Source organism: Silurus meridionalis, chromosome 8, assembly GCF_014805685.1.
Source record: "Silurus meridionalis isolate SWU-2019-XX chromosome 8, ASM1480568v1, whole genome shotgun sequence".
Classification (NCBI taxonomy): Eukaryota; Metazoa; Chordata; class Actinopteri; order Siluriformes; family Siluridae; genus Silurus; species Silurus meridionalis.
Window position 1 is genome coordinate 27,819,379 of NC_060891.1, and position 16,721 is coordinate 27,836,099.

At 38.9% G+C, this 16,721-nt stretch overlaps 1 pseudogene; it reads left to right on the forward strand.

Annotated features, from left to right (window-relative positions):
* Positions 1-16,721, forward strand: part of LOC124390429 — a 251,268-nt pseudogene that overhangs the window by 221,603 nt on the left and 12,944 nt on the right.

The following is a 16,721-nucleotide window of genomic DNA, read 5'->3' on the forward strand; positions in this document are numbered from 1 at the left end:
CATTTGTTTTTGTAGCGCTGATGTTTGAGATAGTCATGTTGACATTTTATCTTATGAGCTGTCTCTCTCTCTCTCTCTCTCTCTCTCTCTCTCTCTCTCTCTCTCTCTCTCTCTCTCTTTTGCACTCTCATCTTGCAGTTAGCAGTATGGGACTCCCTCCGTGGCATGAACGGCAGTTTGAAGGAGAGTAAAGTGGACAGCGGGATGCAAGGGGTTTTGCTGAGAGTTGCTACATTACTGGTATGCAATTTAACACTCTATTAAACAATATTGTGTAGAACTGTGTGTGTGTGATATCCCCTAGAAGCGAACCTCTAAGTGATTAACCGATTCATAAACACAGTTTCATATTAAGTGAGCATCTAGCATCTGGATCGTTTGTTTGGCGATAATTCATAGGGGTAATAAATCAGAGGTCTCATTTCTCAGGTCCGAGCTGAAGTTAAACAGCTGCTGGTGTGTTGTCTTTCCTTTCACTTCATCGTCTCGGCTCTGTGATAAATTAAAGTTTTCCGAGCAGCAAGCTGAAGAATTTGGCGCACTGCTCAGAGAAACCTTGGAGCCGGCTTCACAAATTACGTCATGACATGGATACAAAGCGGATGTTCTCCGTATACTGACCAACCTGCAGGAGCAGTGATGACACATTTATCAGCCTGTAGAGACAACACAAATAGAGTTACACAAAGATCACAAAAGTTGAAACAGGCGTTCTGCCATCGAAACACTCAGCTCTCTTCCTTTTAACCAGAATGAGACGTCAGGACAACCCAGAGGTGTAACATCGCTTGTGTAACTTACATACGTATGAGGTGCAACTTCCTACAAACAGTTATACATTTGCCATGAAGAAGTTTGTACTCAAGTCATCATCAGTGAACAATTAATCCACGGCCGCCATTTTCAGCAGTGATGCACAGTAATTATGGAAATGGAATTTGTTCCTGTATTTAAGTAGCTTTTTCTTGATCTCTGTACTTTACTGAAGTGTTTCCATTTCAGGAGATTTCGACTGTTACTTCACTACATTTCAAAGTCAAATCTCCTCCTTTTTATTACGTTTCATGAAACCAGTTGTTTCTTTTTATTTACGAGGATAAAAAGGTGGTCAAACACGCAGCGAGTCACCAATCAGAGTCGAGCACACGCCCTGTTTTACACGTGTTTTGATTGGTGCTCAGTGCTTCTACTGATCACCAACATACAGTTCAACATCAGTTTAACATATTATGTTATGGAACATACATACAGGTACAAAGCAACTTACATTTATCTCAGTTATACAACTGAGCAGCCATGGGTTTAAGGGCCTTGCTTAGGGGCCCAGAAGTGGCAGCTTGTTGTGGCTGTTATTCAAACTCATGACATTTCGATTTAAAGTCCAGCGTCTGTAATAGGAACCTTATAGACAATAAATCATATTAATTTTGTACTTTTACTCAAGTGAAAGTTTTCTATTTTCTTTTACAGAAGTAATATGTTACTGAGTGTAGCTCTACTTTAACTCAACTACTGTTCATGGTTTGTGTACTTCGTCCACTACTGGTTTTCAGTTTTTTAAAACGTTCTTCAAAGTGGATTCATTTGAAAATGTCGTTTTCGCGTCGCAGAAAACGATGGGGCATTTTTTGTCATGTGACTGCCTTCCCTAGACGTCGCCACCACTTTTCAAAGAGCCGGGAAAGTAAATATGCGCCAGGCGTTTTACTCACGTGCAGTACAGGGACATAAGCAATCGTTCTGGGAAACAATTCAAAACAAAATCAGACGAAATATCACAGTTGTGAAATGTATCCGGTTTAGTGTAGACGTAACCTAAAGAAGACTTTATGTTAAAGCTTTAATGAATTCAGACATCTGCTGCTCATATTAATAAAAACTCATTAGTTCCTGTTTGACTGTAAAGTACACAGTTACAGATGTTTTCTTTATAAGGGCTCACAGTGTCAGTAACTAACATCACACAGATAAGAATGAGTTCCCTTTTGGGTCTGGTTCCACTCAAGGTTTGTTCCTCAAATCATCTCAGGGAGGTTTTCTTTCAACACCATCACTTCTGGCTTGCTTATTAAGGAGAAATGTATGAATTTAACATAATTTTTTTTATTTGTATATTTCTGTCTCGCTGCTTTAGGACAATGATCTACAAATAAAATAGAATTTAAACTGTGACTGGCACAAGAACACGTGTGGTGTAAGCATGTTTAGATGAAGAAGAAGACCAGGGACCAGCTCATGTCAATCTGTCTGCCTTTGTGAAAGCCATCTGGACCGTGCAGCAGTATGAAGATCATTTCTGAAACAGTTCTGCTTAAGCCTAAAAGGACATTAGCAGCATTTTGGAGATCGAGCATGGTCACAATCATGTAGAGATTCCGAAGGGTTCACTGAGATTTGAACCTGAGGCGCCAGAGAAGGTCATTTAAAAGGTGATGGTGAAACAGTTTTTTGCTCTTATCTCACCTATTGCAAGTGAATTTGCTTCAGGCTCAGTAAGGCACCAGAGGATCTATAATGTCTGCTTCCTACTTATTATTAAAGTCCTCGTTTTGCTCCACACCTCTGGTTCGAGGTCACACCGCAGGTCGGGGGAGTGAAGGATTGTAAAGAGAAACACCAAACTTGCCACTTTCATGTCTTTAACCAGTGAAGAGAGGCAGTACGTCGAAGCAAACATCAGGCTGATGAACATTTATTAGTGACTTCCGTAAAGAAACATTTTGCTCGCCTGAAAACTACTGTAAGTAAAGTGGTTCAGAAGATATTTGGGAAAATGGTCGAGATGGATTTGTGCCCAAATTAGATGGAGCAGTCAATTCAACTGCTGTTTATTTGTAGAGTGCTTTTAACACTGCACGTTGTCTTGAAGCAGCATTGCACACATAAAGAGGTTATACAGTTGTATAAACTAGGGTTTATAAATGGGTATCGGTTAAGTGTCTATAAGTTTGATGTAGTTGAGTAAAAAAGTCAAATATTTGATTTGGAAATGTAGTTAAGTTACAGTAAAAGTCTCCGCGAATGGAAATACTTCAGTAAAGTACAAACACACGGAAAAACTACTTAAGTGTATTAACAAATTACATCTACTTCTTTACTGTCCACCACTGATTGTAGTCGACTGTTGATATAAATTACAGTTTGTTTCTGATTGGATTGAAGCAACATGAATGATGTTCGTAGATGCCGTTGACAGACTTCTGGATTGATTGGACATAAATAGGATTTTGTTTGCAACTCCGGATTTAACATAATTAAATGATTAACTGGACAGCAGGGAAAACGTTCTCCTAGCGTTTGGCAGATGTCATTATTCATTATTCAGATTGACTTACAATTATCCTATTTGTAGTACTGAGCAGATTGAGGTTGAGGGTCTTGGTCAAAGGCCCAGCAGTGGCAGCTTAGTGATGCTGGGATTTGAGCTCGCAATTTTCTGCTCAGAAGTCCAAAATCCAACATCTTAATAATTCAGCTTCCATGTGCCCACATGCTGTTTGGTTTCCATCAACAGTTTTGTGTTGTTAATTACTAAATGATAGAGTTTAATATGAGTTATTTCAGTGCCTGGATATCGCTATGGGATTTACATCTGAGAATGTCTGTTCAATCATGAGAAGATCTTCTGCTATTTATAACAATGTTTTGATTTCACTTTGTTGATGAATTCCTGACCCTGTTTTTTGGCCCCTCGTGGAGTCTAAGGTGAACAAGCTTTGGGTCAACAAGTTTCTTCTGTACTTGTGTGGTTTTTTTTTGCTGAATCTTACAGAGTCATATTTTACATCTGCCACCTATTGTTTTTCTTGCCGGGCTCAGGAGCCCTCCTGTCCCCGCGTCGGCTTCAGTAGATAATTAATTCACAGCATGTACTATTTGTAGGATGTTTTCTTGTTTTGCTCAAGAAAGTGTGGGTTCAGTTTGTGCTCACCTTCATCCCTGCTCTCCTCTCTTTAGATGATTTTGGTGAAATAATTAGTAATGATATTCTTCATCTTTTACTTCTATTTCTAATGTTTCAGCGTTTGTCATGCGGAATAAGAAAAACCATTATTAATTAATTGAGCTGCTATTGATTGTTCAACATTAGAGATCAGAAGTATATGCCAGATTAAAAAAATATACTGATCTGTAAACATTTTGGCTTTTGATTGAACTAAGAGGCATGAGAGCAAGTTTATAAAGGGGGTAAAGTTGCTTTTTACTGTTGCATGGACATTACAGGACAGTGAAATTTTTTCTTTGCATATCCAAGAGATGTTATGAGTTGGAGTCAGAGCACAGGGTCAGCCATGAAACAGCACTCCTGAAACACAAGGGTTAAGGGCCTCTCTCTAGGGCCCATGAGTGGCAGCTTGGAGGTACTGGGGTTTGAACTTCTGACCTTCTGATGAGCAACTCTTAACCAATGAGCTGCCACTTCCACTTCCCCCCACAATTTTTCCTCATGTTCTTATAATTCATAAGGTCATGTCGAGATTGAAAAATCTCACACAAGAGTGATTCTATTCATACTAACACACGTTACTCCGACTGTCAATTGTGTATAAAATAGCCATCAATAGCATAATGCTAACTCCCAGAGGCTGTGAGGGAGGGTTCTAAATGACCCTCTTCAGCCCCAGATGGCATGGCAGCTAGTGATTTTTTTCCTAGCATAATAAAATGTTTGGATCTGGCAGGATATTATGGACTGGTTTATGAGCTTTTTACTTTACTTTTTACTGCAGGATTTTCTCTTGAACCAGTTTTCTTCAACCTTCACCCAGGCCATTCTTGAATTTTGCTGTTATGATGATGTGTTTTTACCCAGACTTTTTCAACCTCAACCTGAACCTCAACCTGAACCTCAACCTCTCAACCTCCCTACAATATATGTAGAAAATGTGGGATTATAAAAATGTACAATATGGAATATGTATAATGTATTGACACCTGTACAAAAGTTATACACAGTGTATATACAGATATGAGGAAAAACTAGCCCAGGGGTCGGCAAACTTTTCTATGTTTCTCTGAGGGCCACATATTTTTTTCTTTCATTAATAGGGGACAACAGAAAATGACACATGCCGGAGTGACACCAGTATAATTGTGGAGATTTTATTCTAATTTTAAAGAGTATTTATTTTGCCTCCTATCCTGGATTAGTTTATTATTTTGTTCTGCACTGTACAGACAAATGAGCGTCACTTTTCAAGAGATACTGTATATCGCCTATTAAAAGAGCATTATTACTGTCATAATAGCATTTTTTTTATAATAGCATTTTTTCATAATCATTGGTAATCGAAAATGTGCTATTAAATGTGTCAGGTGCCAAACAGAAACAAGAAAATCAGTGCCTCAACCTCTATTAATAACTACAGGGAAATTTTAGGTTGAAATCCAACATTTATTACCAAATACAGGTGTGAGTAAAACACATGTTTAAAATTACACATTCAAAATATGTCTCTGGCACTGTTCAGAGGCCTGTACTAAATGTGGAGGCGGGCCATATTCGGGCCTAGTTTGGGGACCCCTGTTGTCGGATATACTGTATAATAAATTATATACAGTATAATTGAAAAAAATGATTGGATATCAGATTAGACTGATACAGTGAACAATCTGATTACTAGAAATTCATCCAGTCCTAGTTCACCTGTAAGCCATTCTGTAATGACCTGCTTTCTGTAAGGCCATTAGTCAGTTTAAGCCCAGATCTTTGGCTGTACAAAATTACCTTCTGCAATAAATCTGTTATTATGGAGCCTGAGCCAAAGTTGTCATGATGTGACAAGTTTAAACTATAAACAGTTTAGGTTCCACCACTGTGCAGCCAGACCTCATTTATGGGGTTTTCCTGATCGGCTAAGCTTCTCTGATCTGCTTCAGGAAACCAGGGCATCATTGGTATCTTTTCTTTACAACTTTTAAAAACCCCAACTGCAGTAAATAAATGCTAAATTTGCACACTCATTGCTGTTGCAGTGTGTGTGTGTGTGTGTGTGTGTGTGTGTGTGTGTGTGTGTGTGTGTGTGTGTGTGTGTTTTAGCTCTGCAAACATTCTCTCTTTAATTTAGTATTTGTTACTTTACTTTTAAAAGCTCTATTTCCATTTTAATAAGCCTGTGTTTTCTCCAGCATGGCGAAGTTAATAGATAACTAGGAATCTCATTGTATAATAGAAGACCTCAGCTCAGTTGCTGCCTGTTAAGTTTTATCAGGTGTCCAAATCATTCTTGTCAAACTGTGCTAATTGGAGCGCTAGCAACGTTAATTACAGCGTTAGCAGAGCTGTCCGTGTGAATGGAGTACCAAAGTGTAGTTTTGTGGTGTGTTTCAGGAGGAACCCTTTGTGATGGCAGCCGAGAGCACACTTGGACAACCGAAGCGTTATAAAGGGTTCTCCATCGACGTGTTGGATGCCTTGGCCAAAATGCTTGGCTTTAAATATGAGATCTATCAGGTTGCAGATGGAAAATACGGCTCTCCACAACTCAATGGCTCCTGGGATGGACTGATCGGGGAACTCACTAACAAGGCAATCGTGAATGACCAATCAGCAATCACCAACATGTTGATTTAAAGCAGGACAATACTCAAGTTTCAATGTTTTAGTTTTGGTTCTCTGTAGAACCTCACATTGCAGAATCAAGTGCACTAATTAGTGAACTACATCAGAGTTCATTAGTGAAGATCAATGTTCATTCTGAACTCGTGTCCACATTAGTGGCAAGTCACTTGTGTTAATTGTAGTTTTTGCCTCTTGTGGGCAATTACAGTTGAAGCTTGTGGGCATGGCCTGTTCAGAAGCACAAAGCAATGCTATACATACACCAATCAGGCATAACATTATGAAGTAATAGAATTCTGAGTGGTGAAGTGAAGAACACTGATGATCTTCATCATGGCTCCTGTTAGTGGGTGGATTTATTTATTAGGCAGCAGGTGAACATTTTGTCCTCAAAGTTGATGTTAGAAGCAGGAAAAGTGGGCAAGTGTAAGGATTTGAGTGAGTTTGACAAATTGTGACATCTAGACGTCTGGGTCAGAGCATCTCCAAAATTGCAGCTCCTGTGGGATGTTCCTGGTCTGCAGTGGTCAGTATCTATCAAAAGTGCTCCAAGGAAGTAACAGTGGTGAACCGGTGACAGGGTCGTGGGGGACGAGGATTATTGATGCACGTTTGGAGCGAAGGCTGGTCCGTGTGGTCCAATCCAACAGACGAACTCCTGTAGCTCAAACTGCTGAAAAAGTTTATGCTGTTAATGTTCAAAGGATCAGGACTGTTTTAGCAGCAAAAGGGGACCAACACATTATTAGGCAGGTGGTCATCATGTTATGCCTTGTTGGTGTATGCATAGGTGTTGGTTGGTCTGAGCTTCTCACGATTTCTGTTTATTGATGTGTAATATTGTGTGTCATGCAGAGGGCAGACCTGGCGATTTCAGCAATCACCATCACTCCAGAGCGCGAGGGCGTGGTCGACTTCACCAAGCGCTACCTGGATTACTCTGTAGGGATTTTAATGAGCAAGTCTGTGGAGAAACTGTCAATCTTTTCACTTCTCGCGCCCTTTGACCTCTCGGTGTGGGTGTGTCTCTGTGCCGCCGTGCCCGTGGTGGGAGTGATGATTTTTATCCTGCGCCGTGTTCAGTCGGTCTGCTCACGCCAGAACGGTGCCACAGCCAACGCTGCCAACACCAACTTACTGAACACAGTGTGGATCGTTTATGGAGCCTTCACACAACAAGGTAACACAATAACGACATTTCTTGTAAGATTTGATGTACCATTTGACCATTTGTCCTATAGAACATAGAACTAAATGGTAGTATAATTGTAGTATGTTTGTGTGCTTCAGGTGTGGAGTCGATGGTTGCTTCAGTATCAGTGAGAATCGCATTGGGAAGCTGGTGGCTCTTCACACTCATTGTGTGTTCATCTTACACAGCTAATCTCACAGTGTACCTCACTTCACACAGATTGGACAACACAGTCAAGTAAGACTCACTTTCCTGCCTCGAATCGGTTTTGCCGATTAATCGGCACCAATGGTAGATTGTTGGAATTGTCAGTAAAAATCAATTCCAATAGTTTTTCCAGGTAGCGTTATGCAGTAAGAGAGTGGCCTCTAGAGGCGAATTACTGACACCATGTGCTGTTTTTTTCTATTGTTTTAGATGCAGCTCTTTATTTGTTTGGAGTGTTACTTTTTGTTTAATTTTAAATGCATGTCTTTTATTTTTCTCAATATTTATTATATTATAATCAGGGGTTCTGTGGAGTCTTAAAAAGTAAAAAAAAAAGTCTTAAATTAAAAAATGTAAATGTTATGCCTTAAAAAGTCTTAAATTTGCTGTTTTAGGTTGTAAATAATTTCAAACAGGTCTTAATTTTCTGATGTCCATGTACTGCTTCCTCTAATGCTCATTTAAATGCTCCCGCAGCACTTTAGAACTTTAGAATGTTTTTTTGTAGTTCTTTTTTTGCACTGGTCTAAAAATTTTTCGATATGTTTCAACTACAAATGAGACCAACACACAACAGCCAATCAGCTTTCTGTTATTGGTATACATTTCTCTTGGATTGTACCACAGATGTAAAACTGTTTTTTTTCCCAGCTATGAGAAAGTTCAAGTTATATTTATATTTATTATATTATTATTAGTTATTAAATTTAATACAAATAAAATACAATTATTAAGGGTTAAGTCCATTTGCTAACAATATGTGTGTTGTTATACAGGTCTTACATTTTATTCTTTAAGGTCTTATAAAGTCTTACATTTTACTTTGTAAAACATGCAGAAACCCCATTATTATTAATAATATATTCATATTTATTTTAATTAGCACATTTTCATGATTCACTACTGGGGTTTTTTTGGGGAGGGGTTTTGGTAGTAAATTTTGAAACTGTTTTACATCCAGCAATATTTATATCCAGTATCTATTTTAAATACTATCAGTTATTTAATCAGTTATCACTAAGAAGTACATGCCGTTATTTACATGGCGTTTTTGAACCTCTTTTTTTGGATTGCTGTTATTGCTACATTTTTATTAATTACAATGTTCACTTTTCTCTTTTACACACCGCAGTGTTTAATATACAACAAGTTTTCTGGCGGCGCTGTTTTGTGTTTTGTGTATTTGTCTTGCACTCTCTTGTATTGTCTTTGCACAGTTTGCACCAGGTTTCATACGATGCACTTTATGAGGCGAGGACACTTACTAGTCCTCAGCCCTGTGTTTTCTGTGATTGTTGTTGTATGTAGCACCAGGGTTCAGGAGGAACATTGTTTCATTTCACTGTGTACTGCGTCAAATATATATGGTTGAAATGACAATAAAAGCTTCTTGACTTGAATTACGATACAATCTAGCTATCAGTGTCGGTAAAATCCACTGTCAGTCCACCTCTAGATCTGACACATTCATTTTATGTTCAGCCATTTAATCTATTTTGGTTTCCTCTGTACAGTATAACCCTTCACTAATGGTGCTTATGCAATATGCTTTTCCTCCAAATTCCCAAACTGTCTTATTACTAGACCAACACTAAATTTTTGCACCAATTTTGAATTGCTTCCAGAGAACCGAATGCTCAAAATATTGGGGAGTCTGAGAAAAGTTTACAGACAAGATGATCAGAAAGGAAATCAGAGGGAAGTGATGATCTAGCAGTGATTTGGGGATGTTGGGATAAGATCATGGAGAATATAAGTACAGGAAAAGTGAGAGATGATCAGGAAGGAGATCATTGAGCAGATCTGGAGGTGATTTATTTAAGATTTTGAGGAGACAAAAAAGGAAGTCAGAAGGATGGATGAGGTCAGGAGAAGATAATGAAGAAGATCAAGGTGGTGATCCATTAAAGTTTATGGAAGAGATTGGAGAGGATTTTTGGAAAATCAATTCTATAAGCAACGATGAGATCAAAGGAAGAAAATAGAAAGCACGAGGAAGGACATAATGAAGGTAAACAATTAAAATAGGTATTTTAGTAAATTCCCAGTGGGGATACTGCATGTTATAGGAGCTGTGGTAATGTGGATGTTTTGGATGATCTACACAGAAGTGAAAAATACCCGGTTGTGTTGAATAATGTGACCCCAGGACAGTAGCAACTGATCCCAAAAGAACACAGTGAGAAACTGCAGCAGCAGCAGATTTGTGTTTACCAAATGTAACAAAATGTCTCCTAGTGACAACAAGCCAAGTGCTGAGTGTGTAAGTCTAACAGTTTTAAATATGGCATGACTTATAGTATCGAAGGCAGAACTTTGAGAGCAGAGTGCAGTGTGTATCGAAACTCATCAAGAGAAAAATCCATTTCAAACTTGTCATGGAGGAGACGAAAACTTATGGAGAAAGCAAGAATCATGGAAGAGATTTTCGAAAAAATCAGGTTAAATTTACGTTTGAAATCAGATAGAGATTTTGGGAGACATCTGCTGGCAGTTCTGGAGTTAATCTACCTGGAGAATAGGTGACAAATGTAGAGGGGATTAGGTTTTGATCAAAGAGGAGATCAGTAGGAGATCAAGGAAGACATTGGGTGGGGATCGTGGAGTAAATCATTGAGAGCAGATGGAGATTTTTGAAGACATGAAGCTGACATTGTGGAGGAAATTCATGAAGGGAATAGTTGATTAATGTGGACAAGATCAAATGGTCATCATAGGGGAGATCAGGAAGAGCTGGTGGCGTAGATCAGCAACAATAGACAGAGACTGTAAGAGATCAGGGAGGAGAACAGAAGGTGATCATAAAGGATATTGGGAAGGAGATCAGGTTGAACCAGTGTAAAATTATGGATTGAAACCTGATCATGGAGGCTGTGAAGCAGAGAAGTGGACATTTGCTGAAGTCATGTGTAAAGGTTGGGCTAAACTAGCCACCTCTGTCCATGGTGCTGATGTACTGAAGACTGGGTGATGTACTTTAGATGCAGGTATAAAACTACCAACGACTTTCTTTTTCCTTCCTGAAGACCTTGGTATATTGACAATGGTCCATGATGTTCAATTAATGGCTTTGACCGGTTGGTTATTGTTATTCCGATCAGCGCTGACTTCAGACGCATCTCTCACGCACTCGATTAACAAATCCAATTATCTGAGCCATTCTCATTAATGCAGAGTTAAATTAACACCATTGATGCACATCAGACTTCAACGACTTCAAGAAAACACTTACGCTGTTAATTGTTTTTCTGACATGTATGTCATAGTGTTCACTTCATCTACAATTCTCCGGGGACTCACGCCTGCTTATCTAATGAAGCAATGAGAAAGCCATCCACGTCTGTAACACTCTTCTTTTCCGCGCGCGTGTGTGTAGGTCTCTGCAGGATCTGGCGCAGCAGTCAGGCGTTAATTACGGCACAGTGAGAGACTCAGCAGTGTTTGAATATTTCAAGATGAAGGGAACGAACCCACTGGAGCAGGACAGCACATTCTCTGAGCTGTGGAGGACCATCAACAAACATCAAGGACAGGAAAACTGTGTGCACTCTCCGGCTGAAGGAATAAGAAAGGTAATGCAGATGAAAAGTTTAGTTACACTCTATGATAAAGGAGTGACGATGCCCTTAATTCTAGTGTTAAAGCCAGTTCTTTAGTTTATATACAGTTTCTTTACTCCAATTAGTGAAAACCCCTCAGTGCCGAAGAAAACACCATGGCAAAGAATTCTCTCTCTCTGCAATAGTGGGTTATTTAATGATTGAAAATAGCGACACCATAAAAACAGATAAACAATCTTCATTAAAGTGATTTCTCGTAGTTCAGCTGCTGGCAATGAATCCGCAGCATGTCCTGAAAACACGAGGCAGGAATACACCCTGGATGTGACGCCAGTTCTTAGCAGGACACCATGTACACACTCATTTACACATAAGGCCAATTTGCTGGCACAGCAAGTCCACCCATTAGTACAGTTTTGGCAGGTGAAAGAAAACCAGAGAACCTGGAGGAACCCCAAATACAAATTCAGTAACCTTAAATGTAAGACACATCACGTTGTACTATTGGTGCATAATGTATTTTTTTTGCGTGCAGGTGGATTTGGTCAAATATTTATGAAGAGTATGTTAACATGTAGTCAGATGCATGTGCACATGTGCATGTAATTAGTTACATGTGCTATAACGTTCGTTAGAAAAGAAACTTTCGACTTTTCTGCCATCTGTTTTTTACTGTTGCTACAAATATATTTTCACCTAATATATAACTTAATGTGTATATTTATTTATATTTTCTTATTTGTATTTTTTTACTTTAATCTTTACAACTGCAACCAAACAAAAGTGTTTAACAACACTATACAGTGTGATGAGGGTGTAAGTTGGGGCTCCAGAAAAGGAAGATCTAAGACCTAAGGAAGTCCTACTGACAAAATGTTCGACTAAATGAATGTTTTCAGCATCGACTTGAACACTGAGACTGTGTCTGAGTCCCAAACACTGATTGGAAGGTTGTTCCATAACTGAGGGGTTTATAGGAGAAACATCTGCCCCCTTCTGTAATCTGTACCAACAAATAGCCTGCACCTTTTGATCTAAGTATGCATGAAGGATTATACTTTTACAATAGTTCAATCAGATACTGCGGGGTAAGAGCGTTAAGTGCTTTATACGTCAGTAGTAGTATTTATAATCAATGCAAGATTTAATTGGGAGCAGTGTAGATGATTAAAACAGGGGTGATGTGGTCATATAAATCTCAGACCCTTGCTGCTGCATTCTGAACTAACTGAAGCTTATTTATGCACTTTACTCCAACACCCAGAGAGTAAATCTCGATGTAACAAAAGCATGAACTAGTTTTTCTACCTCCTATAACATCATATTTCTTATTTTAGCAATATTTCTAAGGTGAAAGAAGGAGACTCTGTAATATTTTTCACGTGAGCCTCAAAGGAAAGACTTGAGTCAATAATCACACCAAGGTCTTTGACTGCTTTTTAAGGTTTGCTTTGTCTTTTATATCAAAAAAAACATCCTCTCAACAGAGTTGTAGGCTGATTTATCTTAAGTTTGTAATTTAGTGTACCAGTGTAGATTTATTCATTGAAAGAGACTCAAAGCACTTTTGTACTTCACTCTGGAGACGGGGGTCTGCTAAATGCTATAAAGGTAAATGTACTGCTGTACACGCTGAAACAGAAACACCATGCGGAGATTCTACGGAATCGGAAAGTTTACTTCTAGCTGCATGTGGTCCTAGTAAAAGAACTTCCTTCTTATCTGTGTTGAGCAGAAAAAATATTATTAAGCATCCACTGTCTAATGCCTTTTCCACATTTCTCAACATTGTTAAGCTGATCTCTTTTATCTGGCTTTGCTGAAATATACAGCTGTGTATCTTTAGCATAGCAACAGAAGCAAATACCATGTTTATGTATAATTTCACCCAGAGGCAGCATATATAAAGAGAAAAGCAGTGGGCCTAAGACAGATCCTTGCAGAACACCAAACTTTACCTCAGAGAGTGTGGAGAACTCACCATTTACATCAACAAACTGATAGCGATCAGTCAAATAAGACCTGAGCCAGGAGAGAGCTTTTCCCTTTATTCCAACAACATTCTCCAGTCCAGCAAGCAGGAGATTATGATCAATGGTGTCAAAAGCTGCACTGAGGTTGATGGTCATTTACCACTTAAACTAGCGCCATCTCTGTGCTATGATGAGGCCGAAATCCTGACTGATACATTTCACAAATGTTATTCCTCAGTAGATGTGAGCAGAACCGCTGTGCTACAACCTTTTCTAAAATTTTGGATATAAAGGGGAGGACTGTAGTTGGACAGCTGACAGGGTGAAGGGCAGGTTTCTTAATTAGGTGGTTGATATCAGAGAGTTGGAAGGATTTAGGTTCATAACCAGTGCCATTGGTTACAACTTTAAAAGGTCATGTGACATTAGTCAGGCTTTCTGCAGAAGCAATGGTATTGGCCAATCCTTTTAGATGTAGCATGTGGCATTTGTCCAACATTCTGCATAAGCAAATGGTATTGGACAATATATTTTGTGCGAATGAGGGGTATTGGTCAGACCTTCTGTAGGAGCAGGCGATATTGATCAAACCTTGGTTTCGGTCCAAAGTTCTCTGGGAGCAAGTGGTATTGGTTAGACTTTGGTATTGATCAGTCTTTTTGTGGGAGCAAGCGTTATTGGTCAGTATTTCTCTGGGTCCAGGTGATATTGGTCAAACTTTCTGCAGAGAATTAAAGAGAATGGTATTAATCAATTATTTTTGCAGAAGCTGGCAGTATTGTTCAAATGTCTGCAGGATTAGACAGGATTTGGCAAATGGTGGGTTAAGGCATTAGATTTTGGATCAGAAGGTTGAGAGTTCAAATTCCAACACCACCAAGCTGCCACTGCTGTTCCCCCAGAAAATGGCCCTTAACTGCGCTGAATAAGGGGATCAGTCCTGAATGCCATAAATAAAAATGTTCTGAAGGATGATATTAGTCAAAAATTTTATAAAAAATTAGTACTGGTCAAGGAGGCAACCAAAATGTTCTTCTGAAGTGGGTGGTATTTGTCAAACCTTCTGCAAGAAGGGTTAGTATTTGTTCAAATTTCTCCAGGAGCAGGTGTTATCGATCAGTGCCTCTGTGGGAACAGGTGGAACTGGTCAATAGTTTGCAAAAGGACACAGCAGAATTTGGTTGAGTGTCTGTGGGAGAGGGTAGATTTGGTTGAGTGTCTGTGGGAGAGGGTAGATTTGGTTGAGTGTCTGTGGGAGAGGGTAGATTTGGTTGAGTGTCTGTGGGAGAGGTAGATTTGGTTGAGTGTCTGTGGGAGAGGGTAGATTTGGTTGAGTGTCTGTGGGAGAGGGAATGATTTTGAATAAAAAACAGTCCTGCTGTTCATAACAAGCCTCACTCCTCATTCATGAATATCTGTTCTCAGTAGATATGAAAATCGTTCAGTTTTCTGCTTTGACCCTTTAATAGTAATGGCCCGATGCAGGTCTGCACTTCCATAGGTTATCTCATGGGTTAGGAGTTGGGATGAACCTTACCCATGAAATTAATTTATTGATTGTTCATTTCTGTTTTATTCTTGCTTTTGACTTTTTTGTTGCTGAGTGGAGACATGATTGAGTAATAGAATACCAAGTAGTAACCTATTTCACTGGTGTAAAGTGTTTGTATGTCAGCGGTGGACATTAATATATGAAATGTAATTTGTTAATGTACCTAAGTAGCTTTTAATAAATGTGTACTTTACTAAAGTATTTACATTTGGATAGACTTTTACTTTAACTTCACTACATTTTAAATATCTTACTTTGTACATTTTTCAATCAGTCGTTCCTTTTTATTAATGAGGATAAAAACTGGTAAAACAGGATCGAGCGCACGCTCTGTTTTACACGTGTTCTGATCTGCGCTTGGTGTATCTACTGATCACCAACATACAGTTCAGCATCAGTTCAACATCAAGCAGAACATTTAGAAAGGAATAAATGATGAAGAAACTCCAGACTCAAACTCACCACAACACACGTGGATTTATTTCAGGAAATTACAACATTAGCATGCGCTAGCTGTTATTCTTGTGATTTGATTTGGGCAACGGTTACTAAACGACATTATTCCACGCCGCGGCTGATTATTTCTCTCTAACCCTGAAATTAAACCCGAGCGTAATCTTTTCAGCGAGGAACACAGGAAACACCTCAGCCTGTCTATTGTTTGCTCTTGTTCTTGTCCTCTTTTTATTCTGTGTACAGAGAGCAATATTTCAGCAGCCACTGAAGTCTGCAATCAGTAATTCTGTATCAGAGGGGGTTTACTTCTATTCTTTTCTTCTGCTCTTTGCAATAATAATTGCTGTGAATTGTTATTAAATGATCACCAGGGCAACATGCAGAAGCTCAGGAACACAGCGTTTTAGAGGATATCTCATATGCTGTTGCTTTGAAAGGTTCGTGTCCTTCCGAAAATGTTTTGCTAATTAGAAAAGGTGGCATGAGCCCATCAGAGAGGAAACTGACACCGTGCATGTGCCATTACAGTCCGTCTGAAACACACACTAATTTAGAAATCAATTTAAAATAATTTTTAGCAAATACTTGCTACATACAGTGTGACACGTAATTAAGTCCCCAGCATGTTCTTCAGCTCTTATCAGTATCTGAAATAGTTACAGGTGTGCCGTTACGATCCGTGCAAATTTCATTCCAAAAAACAAATACAAACGATGGAATAATTTACTTTTTGCTTCAAAATGTAAAAAATATGAAATATTTACGCCTCATTTGGAACATTATATATTATTTTTTTCTATTTTATTTATTTTTTTTGCATAGTTTTTTTGGTCCTTTTGAACATCCCGGATGTAAAACAAACCGTTTAACCCATCAGTGGCTTCATCCAACATACTGTCTTTGCCCTGAGAAGTTCATATGGATCACTATGTGCTTTTCTGTACTTATATCTTCATACACTTGCAGAACAACTCTGAATAACCCTAAAGCCCCCCATAAGTTGTTCCCAGCCACACCTAATCCTGCCCTGCCCTGCCATGCCCTGGCCCACCCCATCCTGCCCTGCCCTGCCTCCACCCAATGTTCTACTATACTGTGATCTTTCAATATGTTATTATCATAATACTGTATGTAATATCATATTAACTATCATTTGTGCAATAGTGCCAGAGTGGACATTTCTTCCTGAGAAAAGAGGACCAATGAAATTCCCTTTAGT